Source organism: Mesoplodon mirus, assembly GCF_964341445.2.
Source record: "Mesoplodon mirus genome assembly, chromosome: 9".
NCBI classification, from domain to species: Eukaryota; Metazoa; Chordata; class Mammalia; order Artiodactyla; family Ziphiidae; genus Mesoplodon; species Mesoplodon mirus.
This window is the reverse complement of record NC_138985.1, coordinates 50,197,590-50,220,665: the sequence shown is the minus strand read 5'-3', so window position 1 is coordinate 50,220,665 and position 23,076 is coordinate 50,197,590.

Sequence of the window (23,076 nt, the reverse complement as noted above, 5' to 3'; positions counted from 1 at the left end):
ACGAGCTCTTAGCCATAGATTCTGGCACTGCACAGAACCTCGTTAGCGTTAGGGGTTGAAACAGAGGCTCCTCTAGAGAGGCAAGTGAGGGAACCAAACTCCAGAAGCCCACCAGGAAGCTGACACTATTTCTTTTGGGAATAAGTTCTTTTCAGAATGGTATATATGCTTCCTGAGAACTATTGGGTTTTGTTTTTCCCTATGGTATAGGATTAAACATCCTGATGAACAAAGGACATTTCTGAACGCTTTTCCACATGGATTGAACCACAATCAATGCCTCTTAAAATAAAAGACCTTGTCAATTTAAATTCTGGTGTCCTATGTTTGATTTGATTTTATTATTTTTAGTTTTGTAAGCCAATAGTTTCTCAAGCCAGGTTGGTGCAAATGGTAATCACAGAAGTTCAATTGATTAACTTTCATTTATTCTTTATGTGGAAAAAAATTGAAAATGCTATGATTCCTGGTACTGCTAGACAAATAGGATTTGTAATTATTTTACAAATACTAAAACACATACATTTACTGAGTGCTTTTCATGTCCCAGGCACTGAGAAGCTCTTTACATGTATTAACTCATTTATTCTTCATTTTTACCCTACGAGATATGTGTTATTACTCATTTTTTATACAAAAGAAAACTAAGTCACAGACAGTTTAAGAGACCTACTCAATGTAAGTCAGTTAGGAGATGACAAAAAAGGATTCATATCCCTCAGTTTGGCTTTATAGTTCTATGCTCTTATCTGCTATGTCACACCATGTTTACTGAGTTTTCCTTCTGTTGGCTGGTGTTAGCCTAAGTTTTTCCAGATTATCAGCTGTTAGAAGGTAAACAATTTAAAACAAAAATAGAGTCCATGGACTGAATTAAGGATTAAGGAAAACAGTGATGTAACTTTAAGAAGAGATTTTTAAAGTATGTTCTGGCATAAATCAGTGATTCTCCAGAAATAGGATTATCTAGGCCTGGCATAAATCAGTGATTCTCCAGAAATAGGATTATCTAGGCCAGCCTCCCAAAATGCCAACTGAATTTCAGAACCATTTTCTTAATGTCCGCAAGGCAAGTAGCAAATAGAAGATATTATTAGATACTACCAATTAATGAACAGTTAAAATGTATTCATTTTTATGTAAATAATTCAACAAAAATTGGCAATTCAAAGTTGTGAACTACATGAATACAAACTATGAATCTTTGATTAAGATTTGCAGAACTGTTTTTAATGAGTCAATTTTGGAAGTGCTTTCTGTAGAAGAGTAACTCTAGGAGAAAATAGTTGTGTATAAAATAGAGCAAATACCCATTATGAGGCACAAGTTGGAGAAAAGTAGGTCATGTTCTCATACTTAGCAATCTAAAGAAAACAGTATAGAAATCTAAAAAATTGTTTATGTATATATAATAATTTATAAACTAATTTCTTATGGTTATTTCATAGAGGAGCACTTTCTTGGAGTCAAAGAACTCTCAGTTCCCTACCTTTTTTATTTAAGAATCCCAAGATCCATTCTTCTCATAGGTAAATTGTTAAGTGTATATTATTTGCATTTGATGTATATATGTCACAAATATGTGTCTTCTGTTTTAGTATTTGGTGATCTGGTAGTTTTGCTTTATTTACTTGCCACATATTTTAGAACTGTCAATTAGATGGTATCCAGATGAAAACAGGAAATATGACATTGAGGGGTCTGGGAAAGTCACTCCTTAAGTGACATTTTGGCACAAAAAGAAAAAGTAGAGGGATTCCTGATAAATCTCTGAATATTGGAAGAAAAAATATGTTCTGAGTTGCTCCTGCTACAAAATGTTAAACTGAGCTTCCAAAGTAAGATTCTAGATAAGGATTTATTATGGGGACCACGAATCAGTGCAATGACTCTTAAACCCCTCAGTCACACTGATGAAGGTTTAAAGTACAGTCATTTTGAAGAATGGAGGGATGGGAAGCCCTCTCTCCCAACTCCAAATCAATAAAGAAGAGCTGTAGGAAGGGAAGGAGATCCACTGAATGAGTGCTTATCAGCTTTGCATTTCCCAGGTTAAGGTCAAACACCTGGCTACCTTTTTTGATGAAAGGTACAATGGAGAGTTCATTCCCACTAGTCAGCTGGTACTCAGTTTTCAAGAAAATGAATTTATCAGGATTTTCCATAGACCAGATGCAGGCCACATAAATGAAAGAGCACATATGGGATCATTTAAGTTCCTTTCATGAAGACCACTGGAAGAGGTGTAAAGACCTCAGCAAAAGAAAGAGTGACAGGTCAGAATGGAAATACATCAAGAGAACTGCTAAGTAAGCCAACCTGAAAAAGGCTATATATTGTATAATTCCAACAATATGACATTCTAGAACAGAAAAAAAGTATGGAGACAGTAAAAAGATTAGTGGTTTCCAGGGATTAGTCGATAGGGAGGGAGGAATAGAGCACAGAAGATTTTTAGGGCAATGAAACTACTCTGCACAATACTCTAATTGCCAATATACGACTATACATTTGTCAAACACATAAAAGGTACAACTGAGTGAATCCTAATATAAACCGTGGGATATAGTTAATATATCAACATTCATTTGTCATTTTTAACAAATGTACTATACCAGTGCAAGATGTTCACAGGGAAAACTGCAGGGGGAGGGGAGGGGGGATATATGGAAGTCTCTGTACATTCTACTCAATTTTTCTGTGGGCATAAACTGCTCAAAAAATAAAGTTTCTCGAAATAAAAATAAAGGTATCTCAAAAAGAAAGCAGGCAGAAATTGTTTTAAAAGATAGTACCAACCACGAAAGAGGAGGAGAGGTAAGAGAATGGGGGAAGGAAAAGGAAATGAATAGTATTTGAAGGTGTGAGACTGGGTGAAATTATTTGAAACATGGTTGGTATGCACCCACAGACGAATGCTTTTAGAGACATTATTGTCCACCTTGCCAATTGCAGAGAATTCTGAGACTAGTGGTTAGGAAACTTCCATGAGTGTCACTCTTGATCCTTAGTCAAGTCACAATTTGTCCTTAAGGATACTTTCTATATACCTCTAGCTGCAAATATTTATAAGGGTTTCCCATTACCCTAACGTTCATTTTCCAAATACCTGAATTTATAAGGTAGGATAGAAAGACATAACTATCCAATAATATTCATAAGTGAATTGATGACCTGTAAAACCCATTATCACTGAAATCTCCCCATTTAATACTAGTTTTCCATATTCATTGCTCAACCTCTTTAATGTTCAGTCCCTACTGACTGTCACCTGGAATGATGAAAATACTATGCAAATAATATTAAATCATTTACAAAGTAAAATTTTAAAAGTAGCAAATTATTTATAAAGTGATGTTGGAAAATACAATTGGAAAGCCATAGACAAATGGTGGTATACCAGAGTTTAACAAATTAAAAACTGAAGAAAAGAATCCAAGTTTCAGAAAAGATTAACTTGAGTATCAAAGCATTAATAAAAGATCTTTGGGAAAATGGGTAGTGCCTGGTATCAGATGTTTTTACAAGAGATTCTTGTACTGACTGGCTGTAGGATTCAAACATAAAGTAAAAGGATCAGGTCATACTATTCTATCATTTTGTTTGGAAAACCATAATACCCTAAACTAATGTAAATAAGAGGAAAATACCTCCATAAGTTTCTTTCATTTTTTAAGATACTGTCCTACTATGTCCACCCCCCCCCAACTACCTACTATGACATTTTGATCCTTTTAATGTATGTATAGTGGGCTTTTTCTGATACAATTATGTGTTTTTTTGAATTTTTGAATTTTATTTTATTTATTTTTTATACAGCATGTTATTAGTTATCTATTTTATACATATTAGTATATATGTCAATCCCAACAATTATGTTTTGATAAGATTCCCATAATTGCCCCCATACTTGTGAACACTTGCCCTATTCATATATCTATAGGAAATATGACAAAAGAATATACCAAGCATCTTCCACAGGTTTCGCCCCACCTTTAAGTCTAGAGTATGATTATATTTAATTAACAAAACAATTAGTATTTTTGTAACTACAATGTAGTATTTTAACATAATTTTACAGCGACTGGCCCTCATTTCTATTTCCAATGTTGTGTCTGTCACTATTGTTGGCACTGAAAGACATAGGAGAAGTGGAATATAGCATCCATGCCTGAGAGAGCTGCATTCAGGTTAGAGTTCTTTTATAATTGTAAATCAAAAAAGAGGTATTCAGAGTTAATAATCATTTAATTATTTAACTTAATTAGTGAAAGGGGTGAGGGCTGCAGCAGAAAATATTTAAAGGACAAAATCAAAGAGGCAGAACTTAAAAAAAAAAAAAAAGAGAGGCAGAACTTAATCCTACCCTTTAGAGATGTTTTAAATGGCCAGAAAAATATGGAAACAACCTAAGCGTCCATCAACAGATGAAGAGATAAGATGTGGTGTATATACAGAATGGAATATTATTCAGCCATGAGAAAAAAGCAACTCTTGCACTTTGCAACAACACGGATGGACCCTGAGGCATTATGTTAAGTGAAACAAGTCAGAAGCAGAAAAGCAAACACTACATGGCATCACATATTTGAAATCTAAATAAAAAATCAAACTCATAGAACAGTAGAAGAGTGGTTGCTAGGGGCTGGGGGAAATAAGGAAATGTTGGTAAAAGGGCACAAACTTTCAGCTATAAGATGAATAAGATATGAGGATCTAATATATAACATGGTGACTACAGTTGATAACACTATTGTATAACACTACTGTATAACTGAAATTTGCTAAGAAAGAACTTAAATGTTCTCACACACAAAAAGATAAAAATGTGAGGCGATGGATGTGGTAATTAACTAGACAGGGAGGAATCCTCTCAACGTATATCATAATGTGCAATCTAATATCTTTACAATTTTGTCAATTATATCACAATAAAATTGAAAAAAGGAGAGAAAGGAGACTTGTGTTCAATCATTTAAAAAGCAAAAAAATCCATATTTGTAATACATAGGTAATAGAAATACATAAAAAATTAAATACCCAGAAAAGTGTAGAGAATGTCCCCAATAGATTTAACGGTAAAAAGACAAAAATGAACAGTGGCGGTTTTTTAAGAGCAATGGAGCCTAACAGGAATGGTATTTTATTAGGAAGCAAGGGATACAAAGTTACAGAGGACAAATATATAGTAAATTGAGAGTTTATTACTTACTCCCTAATCATTAGCTTAAAATGCTATTGCAAAAGTGTTTCAAATTAGCAACATGTAAGGATCTGTTCAAAGAAGTAAAATTAATGTTTGTCTGTCCTTGAAATAGTTAACTTATTTCTGTGTTTTCCATAGTTTTAAGCACAGGATCTTTTTTAACTTTTAAATTATATAATTTTATAGAGAAATTTTTTCTTTAAGAGATAAATACCTTGTACACCATTCTCATCTCTACTTAATCTCAGAATCTGAGTTTTATATTTTGCTCTGTCCTGAAAGACAGAAGGCTTTTCTCTCCTTGCTCTCTAGACTGTACAACTCCCAGCTGCCAGAAGATTCCTTTCTCATTCCTACCCTCTTGTCTTTCTACAGTCCAATACAAATGCAGAAAAGGAGAAGGAAAAAAAGGCAATGTTGGTCATGTCTTTGATGAGTATACATTTTTATTGATTTTCTCCATTTCCTACAAGCACACACCTTTGAAAAAAGAGGGAAAAAAACCAAAACACTCCTCTCTTAAGCTTTTATCCTTCTTGGCAGAATGTGGTTTAAAACGTACATACAATAACTTAACTGTCTTTATAGCTCCCTAGATATCTGCAGTTGTTACAACCATCTTTAAATATCACTGCTCCAGCAAGATGCCTTATAAAGTGTTTCTAAAAGATTTTGTATTTCTAAGAGAGAATATCGTATAAAGCCTTTAACATTTATTTAACTGAAAGGAGTTTCATAATAATCATTGTGTACAGTTATAAGTAGAGCTCACAAATAAATTTTGTTTTCCAATAGTAAAGCCAATTTCAAGTAAATGCTTGATTTTATAATATCCTCTACTTGTTTGAAAAGATCCTTGGGCAATGTAAAATAATTTATGCCTAAAAGGAGACCTGTGATTATTCAATATATTCCATAGATGTTGCTGCACTATTCAGAACTCTGCACACACTGGGTATTCTGTAAGCATTGAGTGACTTAGTGTGAGCCTCTAACCCTGCAGCTGTCCCATCACGAGGATGAAAGCTTGAATAATTGCTCATTCAGAATTCTTCATTTTTAGCTGACACATTTCCTTTCATTTTACATGGGTCTATTATCTAATGTTCTGAAAAACTAATAAAATGTGGACCTGCATATTTGGAGAATAAAACTTTTCTATTTTGTCAACCTTTTATTGAAAAAACAAAGCTTTCTGGGTTGGGGTTTAATTTGGGGGCTCATTTGCTGACATTAACTTTAAGGGCACATATTTTTGAAATAAGCATGTCCTTTTATTTTTCCCAGATTAACAGATCTTCCAAAGTCTCAACATTTTTTCAAACTGCCACCGGGGAAGTCATAAATTGTTTTATCCTATAATAAGAAATTTATTCTTATTATAGGGTCTATTCTTTTTTGTTTAGATTGTGGCAAGACAAGATGTGGTTAGGTATATCTAGAATTGATACTTCCAAGGCTGTTTCCACAATCGAAGCAAAATTGAAGACCAAGGCAGTTTCTCATTATTATTGAGCTGATTAATAAGATTATTCTGTAAAAAAAACAACAGAGGGGCTTCCCTGGTGGCGCAGTGGTTGAGAGTCCGCCTGCAGATGCAGGGGACGCGGGTTTGCGCCCCGGTCCCGGAAGATACCACATGCCGCAGAGCGGCTGGGCCCGTGAGCCATGGCCGCTGAGCCTGCGCGTCCGGAGCCTGTGCTCCGCAGCAGGAGAGGCCGCAACAGTGAGAGGCCCGCGTACCGCAAAAAAAAAAAAAAAAAAACTGAGAAGTAAATAGACACTTATGGAATGGACAGATCATGTGACATTGAGGTTTTTGCTTAAGTTATCAAAAAATATTTCAAGTGTGGGATACAACCAAATTTTACACCTTGACATTAATTTTTAATGTTTCCAAATTAAAGTGAACACAAGCTGTTTTGCAAATGCTACTTTCGTTGAAAAAAAAAACTCTTGTTCATATATAAAGATGCTGTACTGGTCCACTACTAGAGATGCGCTTTGAGAACTGTTAATCTAGGAGGAAATAATTGCGGGGTTTTTTTTCCTTAGTTCCCTTTGTAAAACAAAAGCAAACATTTGAGACAATTGGTAGAGTTAGATGTAGAACCGCAATCTTATATTCCGCTGTTTACTCTTTGCCAGCTCCTGTTTTAATCATTTTAACTATAAGCAACATTGTCCGAATTATACTAAAGCATTTATGTGAATTATGAGGAATGTAAAATTCAAGCCATTTTAAAGAGGGAGTTCTGGTTAAGTAACTCGTGTAAGATCACACAGCTATTAAGTAGCAAAAGCAACCTTCAGTCAATCTTAACCACCAAACTGGAAGCTTCCCACATTGAATTCTTGGTACCCTTTGGGGAAAAAATTCTTTGCCTATCATGTTATGGTTCACAGCTTTGTCGTCATTAAAGGAATCTTCCAAGAATTTTCGGAAGAAGTGAACTAATATACACAATGATAATGATAATATACACAATGACAATGACCGACACCTGTGTCGGTCCCTGAACAAAGTTTGTAAACACTGTGTTTAAGTACATATGTAGAACAGTACACAATTGCCTCTAAGAATACGGCTCTTTAAAGAGAAACCCTATAAATCCTTCTGATATATTGTCCATCAAAATATTACTTATCTGACTCTCATATACACACACACCTTTACATATATTTACACAACCACATACACACATACACACATAATTTAGTCTTACAGAAATTAGTTCCTTCCATAAACCCAACAGATATGAATCTAGCAGGAGGTGAGAATTTAGAAAAAAAATAATTTGAAAAGCACTACAGCAGGACAAAAAGGGCAGGGGGAAAACTAAGCTGGTAGCTAATACTTGTGGGTAATTCAAATGTGCTAGGCAATATTCTTAGTGCTTTATATATATTAAGTCATTCAACCCTCACAGCAAGGTATTGAAGATGTATAAATATGTCACTTTACAAACAACCTCAGGGAGGATAGCTAATATATTCAAAAATCACATGGCTAGGAAATGGTGAAGCCAAGATTTGCATGCAGTCAGTCTGGCTCCAGAAACCACATTTTTCACCATTAATGGGCTAGTTTTGTTTAAATCAAGAGTGCAACATCCTCCCAACATGTAAGAATATCAAATCTCTAGTGTGTGTGATTGAAAGTACTATCATGGTGATAATGATTTATGCTAGCAAGAATATTGTTTTGTGATAAATCAATAACATTACAAGTCAATGACAATGTAATTTTAAAAGAACCAAATCCAACTCTGGATTCTTGAACTGTTACTAGTAGACAACCCAGTTTCAATCATGCATTAAATATATTATGATATATTAGCCACAATGTTTAAAATATTTACAGATGCTCCATACTCCTATACTTAATATCTGATTCTGAATCACCTATTTAAGTACTTAAGTCCCACTATTTCAGCCTGGTATTCTCATGCACAATATCAAAGATACCTAGGGACAAAATAGCAAATGGGAGAAATTTATTTCATGATGCATTTTACAGCCAATTTCAGGAACCAACATGGATGAACTACCATCTACCCTTTATTACCCAAATCTTCCTTCAAATACTCCCAATGATTCTAACATCACTATACATTAAACAAATGAAAATTCCTGTGAAACTATTCAACGTGTTTTATATTTGTCACTAATACTAGCTTTCATTGTTACTTACCTGGTTTCACATCAAGTCTGTCACACGGTTGGTTAAATTAAGGGCATCATTTTTTACCCAATGCAAAAGGTGTTTTACTTTAAATCATGGTGATTGAAGAGAAATTTAATTAAAGGAGTTTGAAGAGTAGATGAATACTTGTGAAATTTCTAAACCTTATAAAAACTCAAGTGCTTCTAAAGAAAACGGAGTAGTTATTTAACTCATTACTTTATACCAAAATGTATTGATTTCAGTAACAAGTGTTAACACAATCATCTGTCTTATAAATCATTTAAGTTAAAGTTTAATATCCTCTTTAATTATAGTTTAAATACAGCCTAGAGTTAAAATAATTAATGATTTAATTCATCCACAATCTGATTCCTTTCAGATTGCCAATTTCATCATTTATTAAACAATTATTTTCCTATCTATAAAAATTCTCACAGGTGGGATTTTTACTGACAAATGAATTTCTATACATATATAGTATCATGTAGATTATAAATGAACAATTATTTCTATAATATAGTTCTGTAAACACCTATAAAGTTATTAAGAAAAATTGTATGCCAAGTAGTTAATAAATTTCACAAACACCATGTAACTCAGAACTACTTGAGTTTACCAGAATTTGAACATTCAAATATATATACCAGAACATAAAATATTTAATACGTCAAGCACTGAAAGTTATAAAATCAGCACTATTAAAAATAACTGAATAATCAAAATAAGAAAGCTGGTTCAAATTCCTTAAGAATTGTGTGGTTTTTTTTTAATTCAACAAAAGTTAGAATCTAGAAGATGTTGAAAAGAATGAGAGTTTTAAGAAAGACTGCCATAATCTACTAAAGAAGGAAAGGATTATTAATAATAATTCCTATGGCTTTTTCCAGATAAATGTTCTCTCACATTTTTAAACTATGATTTTATACCTCTAAACTAAGATAATTTACACAAATGATTTTAAAATATTATTTCCTATTCTTTCATTAAATAAGACTAATATTTTTATCAAATTAAGCTATTCTCACTTCTGTAAAACTGACCCACCCACAAAAAAAAAAAATCAAACCTTTGAAATAAAACAAAAACAAGACACTGCCACAGAATCTTAACTTTCTTGGACTGCTTTTTATCATGGAGATTAAAGATGTACGCAAAGGTTTTAATCTTCCAGTCCCAGCCCTACCAGTTGATGCAGAACCTTAATCTAAGATTCAGTTATAAAATGGGGGAGTAGGACTACATGGCCTGTGAATATACCATCAACTCAAAATCACCTTCCAAGCTTGTTTTAAACACTTAATTTCAGAAGACAAGATGGGTACAGGAAAGAACTAAGTTTTAAAATATGGAACCCTATAACAACATTTTCACTAAAATTATAATATTTACTGCTCTCCAAAACTTGGGTTATTTTCTCAAGGCAGTAGTTTATTCTATGAAAAGATAATGATACTGTACATCCCAATATGGACACTTAGTTAAAAATATCAAAATATTCTTTCAACTTCAGATGGATTTGCACTGATCCTTTGCCTCCCACCCTTGGAATTTTTCTTTTTTTTTTTTAATCTCTAATTTAAGAGCTATGAAGCTGTGGAGGGAAAGTGAATAAGGAGCTGCACAAAGTTATTTTGTCAGATCCTACTGATTATATATTTATGGAGAAATAAGCATCCTTGAAACCATGTTTAAAAAGGTAAGAGACTAGAAGATCAAAGAGCTAGGTACTTTTTCTTCTTTTAAAGAACAGAAAAATGCACCATGGATATTCATTTTTTTATGTATACTGTAGCTCAATTTGTGTGGTTGAACAAGTCATAGTGAGTTGGATGCCTTCTGTTTTGGATGTTTTATTAACTGAGGTTATTTTCCCTGGCATGCAGGTACTTATTTGTATAATTTTACTAAAAGTTAAGGAAAAGGCCAAAGCCAAGCCAAGCCTTTTTGTCTATGAGATTATCAAAACCTATCTGCACATTTTTAGAGCTTTCCTAAACCTGTATCACTCCTCTGAAATTTAGTATTTGTCTTTAGTTTCATAATACATTGGTTTATTTTCCTCAGACCACTGGAAGTTACAAAGTCAAAGAAAGCAAAAGTGATATTACTGCTTGGATAGTCACCATTCAAGTACCATTTAAACACCTTCCTAGTGTTTAAAGCCAAAGGAGTGGTTCTGAGATTTCAAATGTTTACATATTATCCACAGCTACATGTGCCTTTGATGTTGGATTATTTGAAAATAATTAACTGGCATTTGGATTTACACATCTGTGCAATCTGACCTTCAAGTATTAGCTCTGCCTTCAACAACTGGATTCCATTTTGAACTTTACCAGAATCTTTTTTCTTTTTTCCCCTAAAACTATTTTATATAAATGGCCCCATAGAGTCCTTGATTTGTGCCCCTATTTTCATAGCTACATGTTTAGTTGTATCTTTAAGAAGCTGTTTTATTGTGTTTACTATTAAAGGAGTCAGAAAAGACTGATTAGGGAAGCTGAAGCTTCCTTCCTCACATCTGGGACCAGCAGCCAGAATCAAGGAATCAGATAAGTTTATGCTTTTGGTCACCACTTTCTTCTAGCCCAGGCTCAGAAATCTGTTGATTTCTATTGCCTCAGCCCAGTCATTCTGGTAATTCAACTTAACAGATGAATGAGCACCTAACTGAGCCCAATACTGAACTAGGAGTTATGACATTTGTGTAAAAATCCAAAGTATGAATAACATATTATTTGCTTAATATGCACTGTGTTAATAAGGCACTGTGTTAATAAGATTTGTTTCTCACTATAAGATTTGAGATAAGTACTAATATTATGCTCAGGTACTGATATAGAAACCAAACCTTTGGACAGATTAAGCACATAGGCCAAGACCCCACAGCTGAGCCAGAGACAAAGCAATTATGGAATAACTGTTTGTTTAAAGAAGTCAGGCTCCTTAGTGAGAATAAAAAACTTTCTCCCACTGTCTTTCAACCTTCTCTGGGCTAGTTCTTTCCCTGTTCCTGGATAAAACCTTAGGAAGTACCCACAGCTTTCCAGTTCCCTTTAATCAAAAGAATAATTTCATTTCACTAGTTAAAATGTCCACTTAACATAATTATCAAAATCTCAAACTTCATAGAAAGGTGAAACTTCCGCTTTTCCCAGCTTTAGCCTATTTCAGACTAAGAAGCCTGTAGTGGTGATCGGATTAGTGCTTTCTTCTCCTTGTCCTTCCCCCTTCACTAGACTGGGACTCCTTAGGGGTCACATGGGGGAAGGGGAAGGTACCACTGTCATGTACAGGCAGAGTCCTCTGGGTGACAGAGGACAAATCCTGACTGGGGAGAAGGAACACATTTGTCCATTTCTCAAAGGACATCCAACTGAACACTGAACTTGCCCTGACATGAAATATTCCTCTCTGCTGGTGGCTTCCACTCACTTCCCGAGGTCCACCTTTGATCCTCTTGGTTAGAAAAACTTTCAAACTGGCTTCAGGCCAACTTCTTCCCAAGAATCAACAGTCAAATTTATACATCCTTCCCTCACTACATATGTCATTGCAGTTCACTCCTAATGCAGCTTCCTAACTCTCTGTACTCAGGTAGGTTCATTTGTCTCATCTTTTCAGGCACATGTAAGTGTTAATCTCCAAAACTCCAAGAAACATTACCAAGTCCTATGAATGGATACTTTGAACCTTCTCCAACTTGATTTCAGGTGAGGGAGAAACATTCCCCTTCTTCAAAAAGGCTCTCATTTCATTCCTCCATAGGAAATGGGTAAAGCACTGTTAATTTGACCCAAACAAGCCTCTCCACAGATGCCAACATCCTCATCAAACCTCTAGCTACCCCTAATATATCTTCCTAGTAACTGATAAACTCAATTGAAAACTACATTTTCACTATCTTGTTTCCAAGTCTTATGTGAGTGGTGTAGATCTCCTTTGAAATGTACCCAACACAAGGGCACAATTCTTGTATTCCTTAGTTGAAATTCTCCAATGTTTAACACGTGTTACGATATATTAGAGGTTAAAGAGAAAAGGGAGAATTTTCCCAATGGTAACCTTGGAAATACCTGATGAGGAGGTTTACAGAATCCGATCTGCATAGACTATCCATCCAACCTAAGCAATTCCAAATAACACCTCATCTAGGGCTGAGATCTCTACTCGAATTATTAATATACACCAGAAAATGGGGTAGCAAACCCCCAATCCTTCAAAATACCATGGATATATATATATTCATGACCTAATCAGACATCAAGTTTTATATTACACTCACCTTCAAGTATATTTACATGTATATATTATAGCAACCATATAAAAGATTAATTTATATAATTTATATATTAATTACTATAATTATTATTTAATGATAAAATATTTTAAGTACTCAAAATAAAAATTCATCACAGATAATGATTCAAGGTAAATTCTAGTGAAATCAGGGAAAACAGAGTACATCTTAGGCAAAGAAGTGACTCAGGTGAGTCTAATTTTTAGAGGAACTCATCCAGGCAGTCTGAGACACAAGTGAACCAAATTAGAAATTAAAGGTTTAATTAGCATATAAGCTATTTTCATGTAACCCAGGAAGACTTAGAAAGTATTCATTCTTAAACATCTAGGCCCACACACAGTGAATTTGACACATATGTGCCACACTCATGTTTAGACATATTTCAACTAAACAACATTTCAAATACAACTCAAAGGTAAATTATTCACCACTCCACCCAGTTTACACCTATGTTTTACTACTTTTTTGCTTAAGAAAAAAAAATTATGACTAAAGAAAAATCTTTGGCAGAAAAATCAAATACTCAACAGTTTATAAAGTTAGATAACTTACCCAACCTTTGGTCTAGGAGTATTCAAGGATCTCCTGAGGGGGAGGGAAAAGGAAAAGATCATGATCAGAACCACCTGGAAACACCCTGTGCCACCTCAAGCTGTTAGGGGTGGGGAAGCTGTATATGCATGTACAGTTTGAAAAATAGTTATGTAGCATATTCCCGCTAATCAAACCACTGACACTCTTTTAAGGTTGAGGAAACTGCTCCCAAACTGTTAAGTTACTTGTCTTAGACCACACACTTAGTAAGCAAAACTCCAACAAAAATCTTCAGACTCCTTTTACTCTATCATACATGAAACTGAAGTTGTATCAAAGTAGCTTAAAAAACTAATGCCAAACCTGTAAACTACTTCAGAAAAGTTTCCTTATCCCCATTTCCCTGCCCCTCCCAATTCTCCTCTTCCAAATAGGTTACTTCACAGAACTGTTGATAAGTATATCTCAGTAAAATATGCACAGTGTCAGGGTTTTAACACAATTAGCAAAGTTAACGTTAACTTTATTTTCATATAATGTCAACATTAACCCTAGATTCAGGCAAGAGACAATGGGAACTTGTTTTTAAAATTTTCAAACGACTTATCCTACCATTTTGTTAACCAGTCCTAGTTTCAGCTGAACAGGATTATTCCATTAAACTAGGTCTGCTTGTCTAATGAGACCCCTCTATATTTTACCCTCAGTATGGTCTTTGTTTTTTCACTGAGTCTAACTTCACATCATATTTGTTCAAGGGAATAAAAGAAGACAGCTTGGAATGATGAAACTAGACCATACTAGTTTATTTACTGTTTCCATTGGATCAAATCTCCCCTACTCTCCCCACGGCCTAATCCACCCCTCCCACGCCCCCCCCAAAAAAAGATAATAAATGATATGGAGAACTATATTGGAACCTTTCAGTTCTTGGGATGTTGTCTAAACAGGCAAAATTTAGAAGCAACAGTGTTGACCGTGAGCTCTTGCCCAAAAAAGCACAGAGCCGAGGCCTTGCGAGGCGCCCTCTCCATGGGCTGTCCGGGGCGGGCACAGGGGGCTGCCCGCGGTGCGCTGGAAGACAGGACAGACAGGAGCGCCAGAGATACTCACTCAGCCTGCGGGCGCAGCGCCGGGGAATAGGGAGGCCGACACTGACCCGGTCGCGGCGCGGAGTCCGGAGCCAGGCAGGGAACGCGCTCAAGACCTGCGCCTGGGAGTGACCTAGGGGCTGGGCCTACTTGCCCCGGGCTCTAAACCCCCTGAACCCCGCCCACCCGCCCATCGCCCGGGCCGCGCCTGCGCCGCCGGGGCCGTGAGTCCCAGATGCACTGCACCTGCGGCGGGGCCCGGGCCCCTGTCTCCGCCAGACTGACACATCCCTGCCCGGAGGGCGGACCCGCGGCGCTCCCGGCCTCAGCTCGTCCCAGCCCCTGTCCTGTGCACGCTCGTCGGAGCCGCGAGGTCCACGTCTCCTCGCAGGGGTCCCACAGCAACCTGTGGCCAGGCTCAGGACCCAAATCCTGGGTCCCAGGAAAGCCCCTTAGTGTCCTGCTCTATTACAGTAGTCCCTTACTTGGAACTTCTACATTTCTTTTCAGACAACAAAGGAAAAGGATAGATAGGTGCAGTAAATGAAAATATATATATGTTTTACCTTGAAATGACTGCATAGCTGTTTGGTAAGCTTCAGAACTCATCAAGAAAGCTAAATTAAAAAATTAAGGTCTTCTAAGAATTACAGAACTTCATAACCAAAGCAGACTTAAAGGCCATCTAACCTAACCCTGTCCTCCATCAAAATTTGCAGTCAGCAGGTGGTGATCATTGCTGACAATGGTGAAATAGCTGGAGCAGGTAATAGCTGAGAGCTCCTAGGAAAGTAAGGCAGCATGAAGTATAATATGCGTCAATACTTAACACCTGATATAAAGATGGCTGACATTGAAGTTTCACTTTACAATAGAGAGGCTTACGTTTCATGTGTATTTGTGTTGTGTACATGTGTATTTCATAATCACCTAGGCATCTCCAGCACAGCAGATTCTATGTGAGCAGAGGGTGATGACCCATGTGATTCTCACAGCCATTCCTCAACATTTACAACACCCTGCACCATACTCCAACCTCTTAGAAAAGTGAATATCAACTCTGGCTTGTATATAGATACCACCTGTAGAGCTTTAAAATTAAGAGTACCTGGATTCCAGCCCCAGAGATTCTGATTTGTATGGGTGAGGACCTGAATTGTTGTAAAAGCTCCCCAGCTGATTCCAATGTACTACCAGGCTTGAAAACAATTATTTTAGGATTATGGCCTTAAAGACTAGGGAAAGTCAGGGTAAAATAAATAATAACAGAAATTTGGAGGAAGTATTTATATGCTTTAATTTATACACTTTAATCTTACTTTGGAAATTAATATTATATTTTTGCTTTCATTTTAGCAAAAAGCTATATATAATATGCATATTATATATATATATATACACACACACACACATATATATATATAGCCCAAACCAAACACTAGCTAACCAAATCCAAAACTGTGCTCAAAAGAGAATACAGTCTGATCAAATATAATTGACATTATTGATGTATGTAAAGTTTAACATCAAAAAATATATATATCTACAATTCTTCTCATTGATGAACCAAGAAGAAAAATTGTAAGATTATGTTTATATATGGATAAAAGGAATTTGATACTGTCTATTCCTACATGTTGTAAAAATTATCAGCAAACTGGGAAATCTGTCAGTTTCTACTAATTAAACATACTCCTACCTACGACCCAGAAATCCTGCAATCAGCCTATACTCAAGTGAAATTAGTCCATATGAAACAACAATGAAGAAACAACATGAAAACGAGAAACAATAAAAGAAAGAAGAAACAACAAAAAACGCTTGTGCAAGGATATCCAGAGCAGTTTATTCATAATAGCTCCAGGTGTGTGTTGGAGTCAGCTTGCAGAAGCTCACAAGGAACATTGCAAGATTGTTGTTAAGCCATGCAGCTTGAAATTGGCTGTGGTGAAAGTACTTACACCGGGGAATTGGCAAATGCTACAAATCAGTGTGTACAGTGCTACAAATCCCCCTCCCCCTGAAACCCTCAGCCCTTTACCAGCACACCATTGAATAGCTCCAAACTAAATGTCCATCAACAGAAAATTAGATAAACAAAAGGTGGTGTATTCATAAAATACTGTATGGTGATAAAAAGAACAAATTACTGGGCTTCCCTGGTGGCACAGTGGTTGAGAGTCCGCCTGCCAATGCAGGGGACATGGGTTCGTGCCCCGGTACGGGAAGATCCCATATGCCACGGAGCGGCTGGGTCCGTGAGCCAGGGCCGCTGAGCCTTCGTGTCCGGAGCCTGTGCTCCGCAACGGGAGAGGCCACAACAGTGAGAGGCCCGCGTACCGCAAAAAAAAAATAATAAAAAATAACTAACTAACTAAATAAATAAAAAGAACAAATTACTGATGCAATAATATGAATGAATCTCAGAAACATTATGTTGATTGAAGGAAGTCAGACCAAAGGAATACATAACTAACCTGTAATTATCAAATTCAGAATACTGATTACCTCTGGAGGTAAAGTGTTACTGAGTATAAAGGGGCATGGAGAGATTTGGGGGATGGGTAAAATGTTCTACATTTTCATCTAACAGGTAGTGACACGGTTATATGTACGTATAAACATTCACTGAGATGGATACTATATGTAAATTAAACCTCAATAAATAAAAATTAAGGTTTAAAAATAGGTTTGTACAAAACATCAAGATTTACAAAGATCTGAGGCAATTTTGAAAAAATTGACCCAAAAAATCCGTTTGATTCAATCATGTCCTGTTGAATATTAAGACATGTAACAACTACAACAGTAAAAGCATATGGAATAAGCAAAACAGAGAAATAACCTCATGAGAAGAATAAAGAGCTCAGCAAGATATAAACACAGTTTTGATATATGGTAAATAAGGCTCCACAAAGCAATGAGTTATAAAGAGATTATTTAATAGATTATGGAGGGAAAACTGGATATGATTAAACAAAGGAAAATAAGACTCAATCATTAACTGACACTGTAAGTAAAATAATGGAGAATATCTTTGTGACTTCAACATGGGAAAGTACTTATTAAAAAAAATCCGGAGACTGAAAACCATAAGTCAAAAATTGATGTGTTTGAATAGATCAAAATAAAGATTTCTGTTGAATGATAAAGACCACAGAGAAAGGTAGCAGACAGCCAGGAAGAAGCCAATTGCAGTATGTAATACTGCCAAGGGACCAATGTCTAGAACTGTACGCTTAAGCACAGTAGCCACTAGCCACATGTGACTATTTAAATGTAAATTAGTTGGAGTTAAGTAAAATGAAAAATTCACTTCCTTAGTGCCACAAGCCATATTCCAAGTGCTCAATAGTTACATGTGGCCAGTGCTATCAAATTAGACAGAAAGAAATAGAACATTTTTATCACTGCAGAAAGTTCTATTGAACAATGCTAGTCTAGAATATAGGAGTTTCTGCAAATAAACTGGAAAAGGATAGGAAACATGATTGAAAAATTGGCCAAAAAAAAAAAAAACTTAGACAAAAAAAGACAAGTCACAGAGGAGAAACCCATGTAGTTTACATGTAAATGAGTTTCTCAAATTTACTAGTAATCCAAGAAATGCAAGTTTAAAAGATACTACACTTCACCTATTGAACTGGAAAAATTTGAATGTTGTATAATACCAAGGGTAGTCAAGGATGTAAAGAACTAGGAATCCTCATGCACAATTTGTTGGAATGTAAATTGTTCTGATTTTACTGGCAAGCAGTTGATCAATATATAGTCAAATTGAATATATGTATAAATTATGCCCCAGTGGCTCCACCCACAGAGAAATTCTCTCAGAATTTCACAAAGGTATTTATACAAGGTTATTCATTGTAGTGTTTTATGTAGTTTCAGAAGTTGAAGACATATATATACTAGGTATCCATCCTTCCAGGAATGGATAAGCAAAATGTAGTGGATGTACACTGTCAGATACTATGAAGCAATTAGACACAATTCATTAGGTAAATTTACATAGAGCAATGTAATTAAGCATTTAAATATATTTTTGAACATATTATGAATGTTATAAGAAGTATCAAACAGAATAAAGACTACATACAAAACTATTTATGTAAATTAAAACATGTGTATACAAAATAACTATATTTTATAATGATATACATAGAAAATATGTGTACATATAGGTACATGTCATGCACATACATACACACATACACATAATAACAGTAGGAGTGGATATAGGACAAAGGGAAAAACAAACAAAAGAACAATTGAAAAAGAAATGCATATATCAGTGGAATAGAATAGAGTGCCCAGAGTCCAGAAATCCACCCACACACATCTAGGAAATTGATATTCAACAAAGATGCAAAGTCAACTCAATGGAAAATGACAGTCTTTCAACAAATGGTGCTGGAACAAATGGGCATCTATACACAAAAAAAAAGAAAAACAAAGATAAAAAGTAAAGAAATAAAGAACCTCAACCCATACCTTGTCCCACATACAAATATTAATTCAAAATAGATCATAAACCTAAATATAAAACCTAAAACTAGAAAATATTTAGAATAAAATGATAGAAAACCTTTGGGTCCTTGAATTAAACAAAGATTTCTTAAATATAACACTAAAAGCATGGTCCATAAAAGAAAAATAAAGATAAATTGGACTTCATTAAATTAGGAAATTTTGCTTTTCTAAGACACTGTGCCATAAGTGAAAAGGCCTACTCCAGAGTGGGAGAAGATATTTGCAAAACTTATCTCTGATAAAGGACTTGTATCTAGAATATATAAAGAACTATTAAAACTCTAAGAAAATCTAATAGAAAATGGGCAAATGGTTTAAACAGACACCTTACCAAAGAAGGTACACAGATGGCAAATAAACATGTGAAAAGATACTCTTCATCATTAGTCATTAAGGAAATGCAAATTAAAACCACAATGAAATACTACTAAACACGTATTAGAATGGTGACAGTTAAAAGAGTGTCAGGGCAAAGTGTTTGTGAGGATGTGGGATTCTTGCACAAAGCTAATGAAATTGTAAACTGGCACATCCATTTTGTAAAAAAGCTTGACAGTCTCTTTAAAAGTAAACATTCATCTACCGTATGACCCAGCTATTCTGCACCTAGCTATTAAAACAACAGAAATGAAACATATGTCCACACAAAGACATACATTATTGCTCATAACAACTTTATTTGAAATAGACAAAAAGTGGAAAAAACCCAAATGTCAATTAACAGATGAATTGATAAACAAATGCTATATTCTGGAATACTACTTAGCAATAAAAGGAGGGAACTATTGATACAAAATACAACATAGATGATTCTCAAAATAATTATGCTGCATAAAAGAAGCTAAACAAAATTTCATGCATACTGTATGATTTCATTTATAAAAAGTTCTAGAAATTGAAAGCTAATCTATAGTGATTAGAACAGATTTGTGGTTGGGAGAGTAGCAGAAAGGAGAGATTACAAAGAGACACAAGGAAACTTTTGGGGCTGATGCTCATTGTCTTGATTGTAGTGATGGTTTCAAAAACGTTTTCATATGTCAAAATTCATCAAATCATACACCTTAAATAGGTTCAGTTTCTCATATGAAAATTATATGGCAATAAACTTGTAAAAAATTAAGAGAAAGAAAGAATGAAAACAAGAGAGAACCTTTGCATGGAACAGTATTGACAGACAGTGTGCCATGAACTGGAAAAGATGAGTTTAATTACTTCACCCATATGCACCTAAGGTCCTCTGAAAATATTTTAAATGAAAAATCCTGCTTGACTAGAAGATGTGCTCGATGTTCTGAATCATGGCTGCTCAGAACCAGAGATAACATATTCCATCTGTCATTCAGTGTTAGCTAACCTTACCATGCCTATAAGAGAAAAAAATCTGCCTTTGATATGCAAGCATTAAAACTGTTAACCTAAACAAATTAGAAGCAATCATTGGTGTCATGAACAGCTAAAGTTTGGAGAAGATTTTCATAGTGTTGTAAGAACAAGACTTGCATTTTGGTAGTTTATCTAAAATGAACAAGCTGAACGACACTGCCCATGTTAGTATGGGCACCAATCCTTCGGTCTCCTTATTATCTCTTCAAAGGATTTTCACACCCATAAATAAAATATCAAGCTAGTTTCACTCCTCTTTGGAGTTAAAAAAAATCATCTCTTACTCCAGGCCTTTATTAGGTATTGAATTGTCCAGTATAAACTCATGTCTAAAGGAACCATACTGCTTTAAGGATATTCACCAAAAAATGATATTCAGACACAGACATCCTTAATGGGTGCACCATATTGGAAGATTCTCCTAATACTCTTACGATGCGGAAGATTTTGTAAAATAAAAAGTTCATGAACAAAGATGACCTATTTCCACCATCTTCATCAAAGTCAAAGCTAATGTATGACATACTAAGGATAATGAAGCCTAGAAGGAAACAATGTAAAAGACAGTAGCAACTGAATTACCCTGCATATATTGAGCATGTTCAGTATATGCCCCTAAAAAAGGAAAGGGGAAAATACAGCTCAATTTATGGTGGTCCTCAAAATTACCCAGAAAAGATCTTCAGAGACCCTTTCTTTGAAAGAGATGATTATTAATTTCAAGGTAACATTGAAGCTGGGTCAAACAGAAAAATGTAACTATTTCATAGCAGAATGTTTTCCTAGAATGTTGTAAGTGGTCATAGAATGCCTAAACTCTTTACAGAGAGGCAAAAAATATCTTGCGGACTGTGGAGCATGCAGGATGGTAGTTTTCTTCCTGAAGTGAAGACACTGATTCATTGCTCTTACTCTGAGACCTAACAAATGCTGGAGTTTCAAAGAGAATTACCTTTCACTTTAGCCTTGCTATTAACTTTACAACTTTGCTCAAATTTCAGGCCTTCTGTATCTCTTGCTTTTTATAAAACTGCAAAAGTCTATCTTTGAAGATTAATACAAATCGTAAGCTATTTTCCACAAAAATATGTTAAAAGTATTTTAGCTTATAAGAAAGAAATTATGACACTATCTTTTAAAAAGATACAGCAAAGAGATGTGACTATTCAGATGAGAAACATTAAATGATATATTTTCAATATTTGCTTGATTGGAGGTTGTTTGAAATCTGTAGCTTGATGCAATAAAACTATCTTGAATCACTACAGTCTTATACTGATTGACATGTCAAAAGCTCCACTGAGAAAAGCCTTGTATGATTGTCATCAAAAGATTGTAAAGTGACATGCTTTTCAAAGATGAGATCAAGCAGTCACACTGGGTATTATGTGTATAATACATTGTGTATTATATTATGTGGCATTGTAGCATCAGTTTATGAAGTGCCATGTGAAAAATACCATGACTTAGGTAAGAGTAATCCAAGTTTTCCTATACATAATCCTACATATAAATGGATTTTACTGAACAGTAATCTTAATTATCTGTTTTTCACTCTGCAAGAAAAAAAAAAAGCTTGATTCTACAATAGGCCTTTTTAATTTACAGTTAGCTGACTGAAGTGCATGCAAATGGAAATAAAACTGCAGCCCTGGGACATTCTAAAACATGACACATGAGGTTGCCAAGGTAACCCACCAGGAGGCTGTCTTGGCATCTTCTGGAATAAAATAGGAAGAAAACATTATAGTGAACAGATGGGGGATGGGGATCTTCTGGGCTCAGTTATATAATAAAATTGTTGCCAAAAACTACATCTCCATGAAATTGGTTTCAAACAAAAAAGGACCAAAGTATCTCTCACACTTCCAGTGTTTAAATTGAGCAGGATTTATGATCCACAAGAGTGGAATTTAAAACAAATTATTTTAAATATTATTTAAATGGTATAATTTCTTCAAATCCACTATGCATTACATTTATCAAGTTTTATACTTACAGAAATTCGACATGGGTGTAGAGCGATATTCAAGGTGCAAAAGTGATGCTAACTTTCTAATATCTTACTATTAGGACAGGTCTGGAGGAGGTAGCAGAACTTGCCTAAGAAAATATTCTCAAGATAAACAACCAGAGAGAACAATAAAAGAATAGATGACAGAATCATTCACTTCAGCTCATTGATAATTTTACATTTATCCCTTACATTCTTTTAGAATTACAAAGTGTTCCTTTGATTTAGGAGTCTTTTCCTTATATTCACAATGATGCTGTTTCTGTTAAACTCACACACAAAGCTTTAGTTCCCTCTCTTTGAAGAGCTGATTCTCTCTAA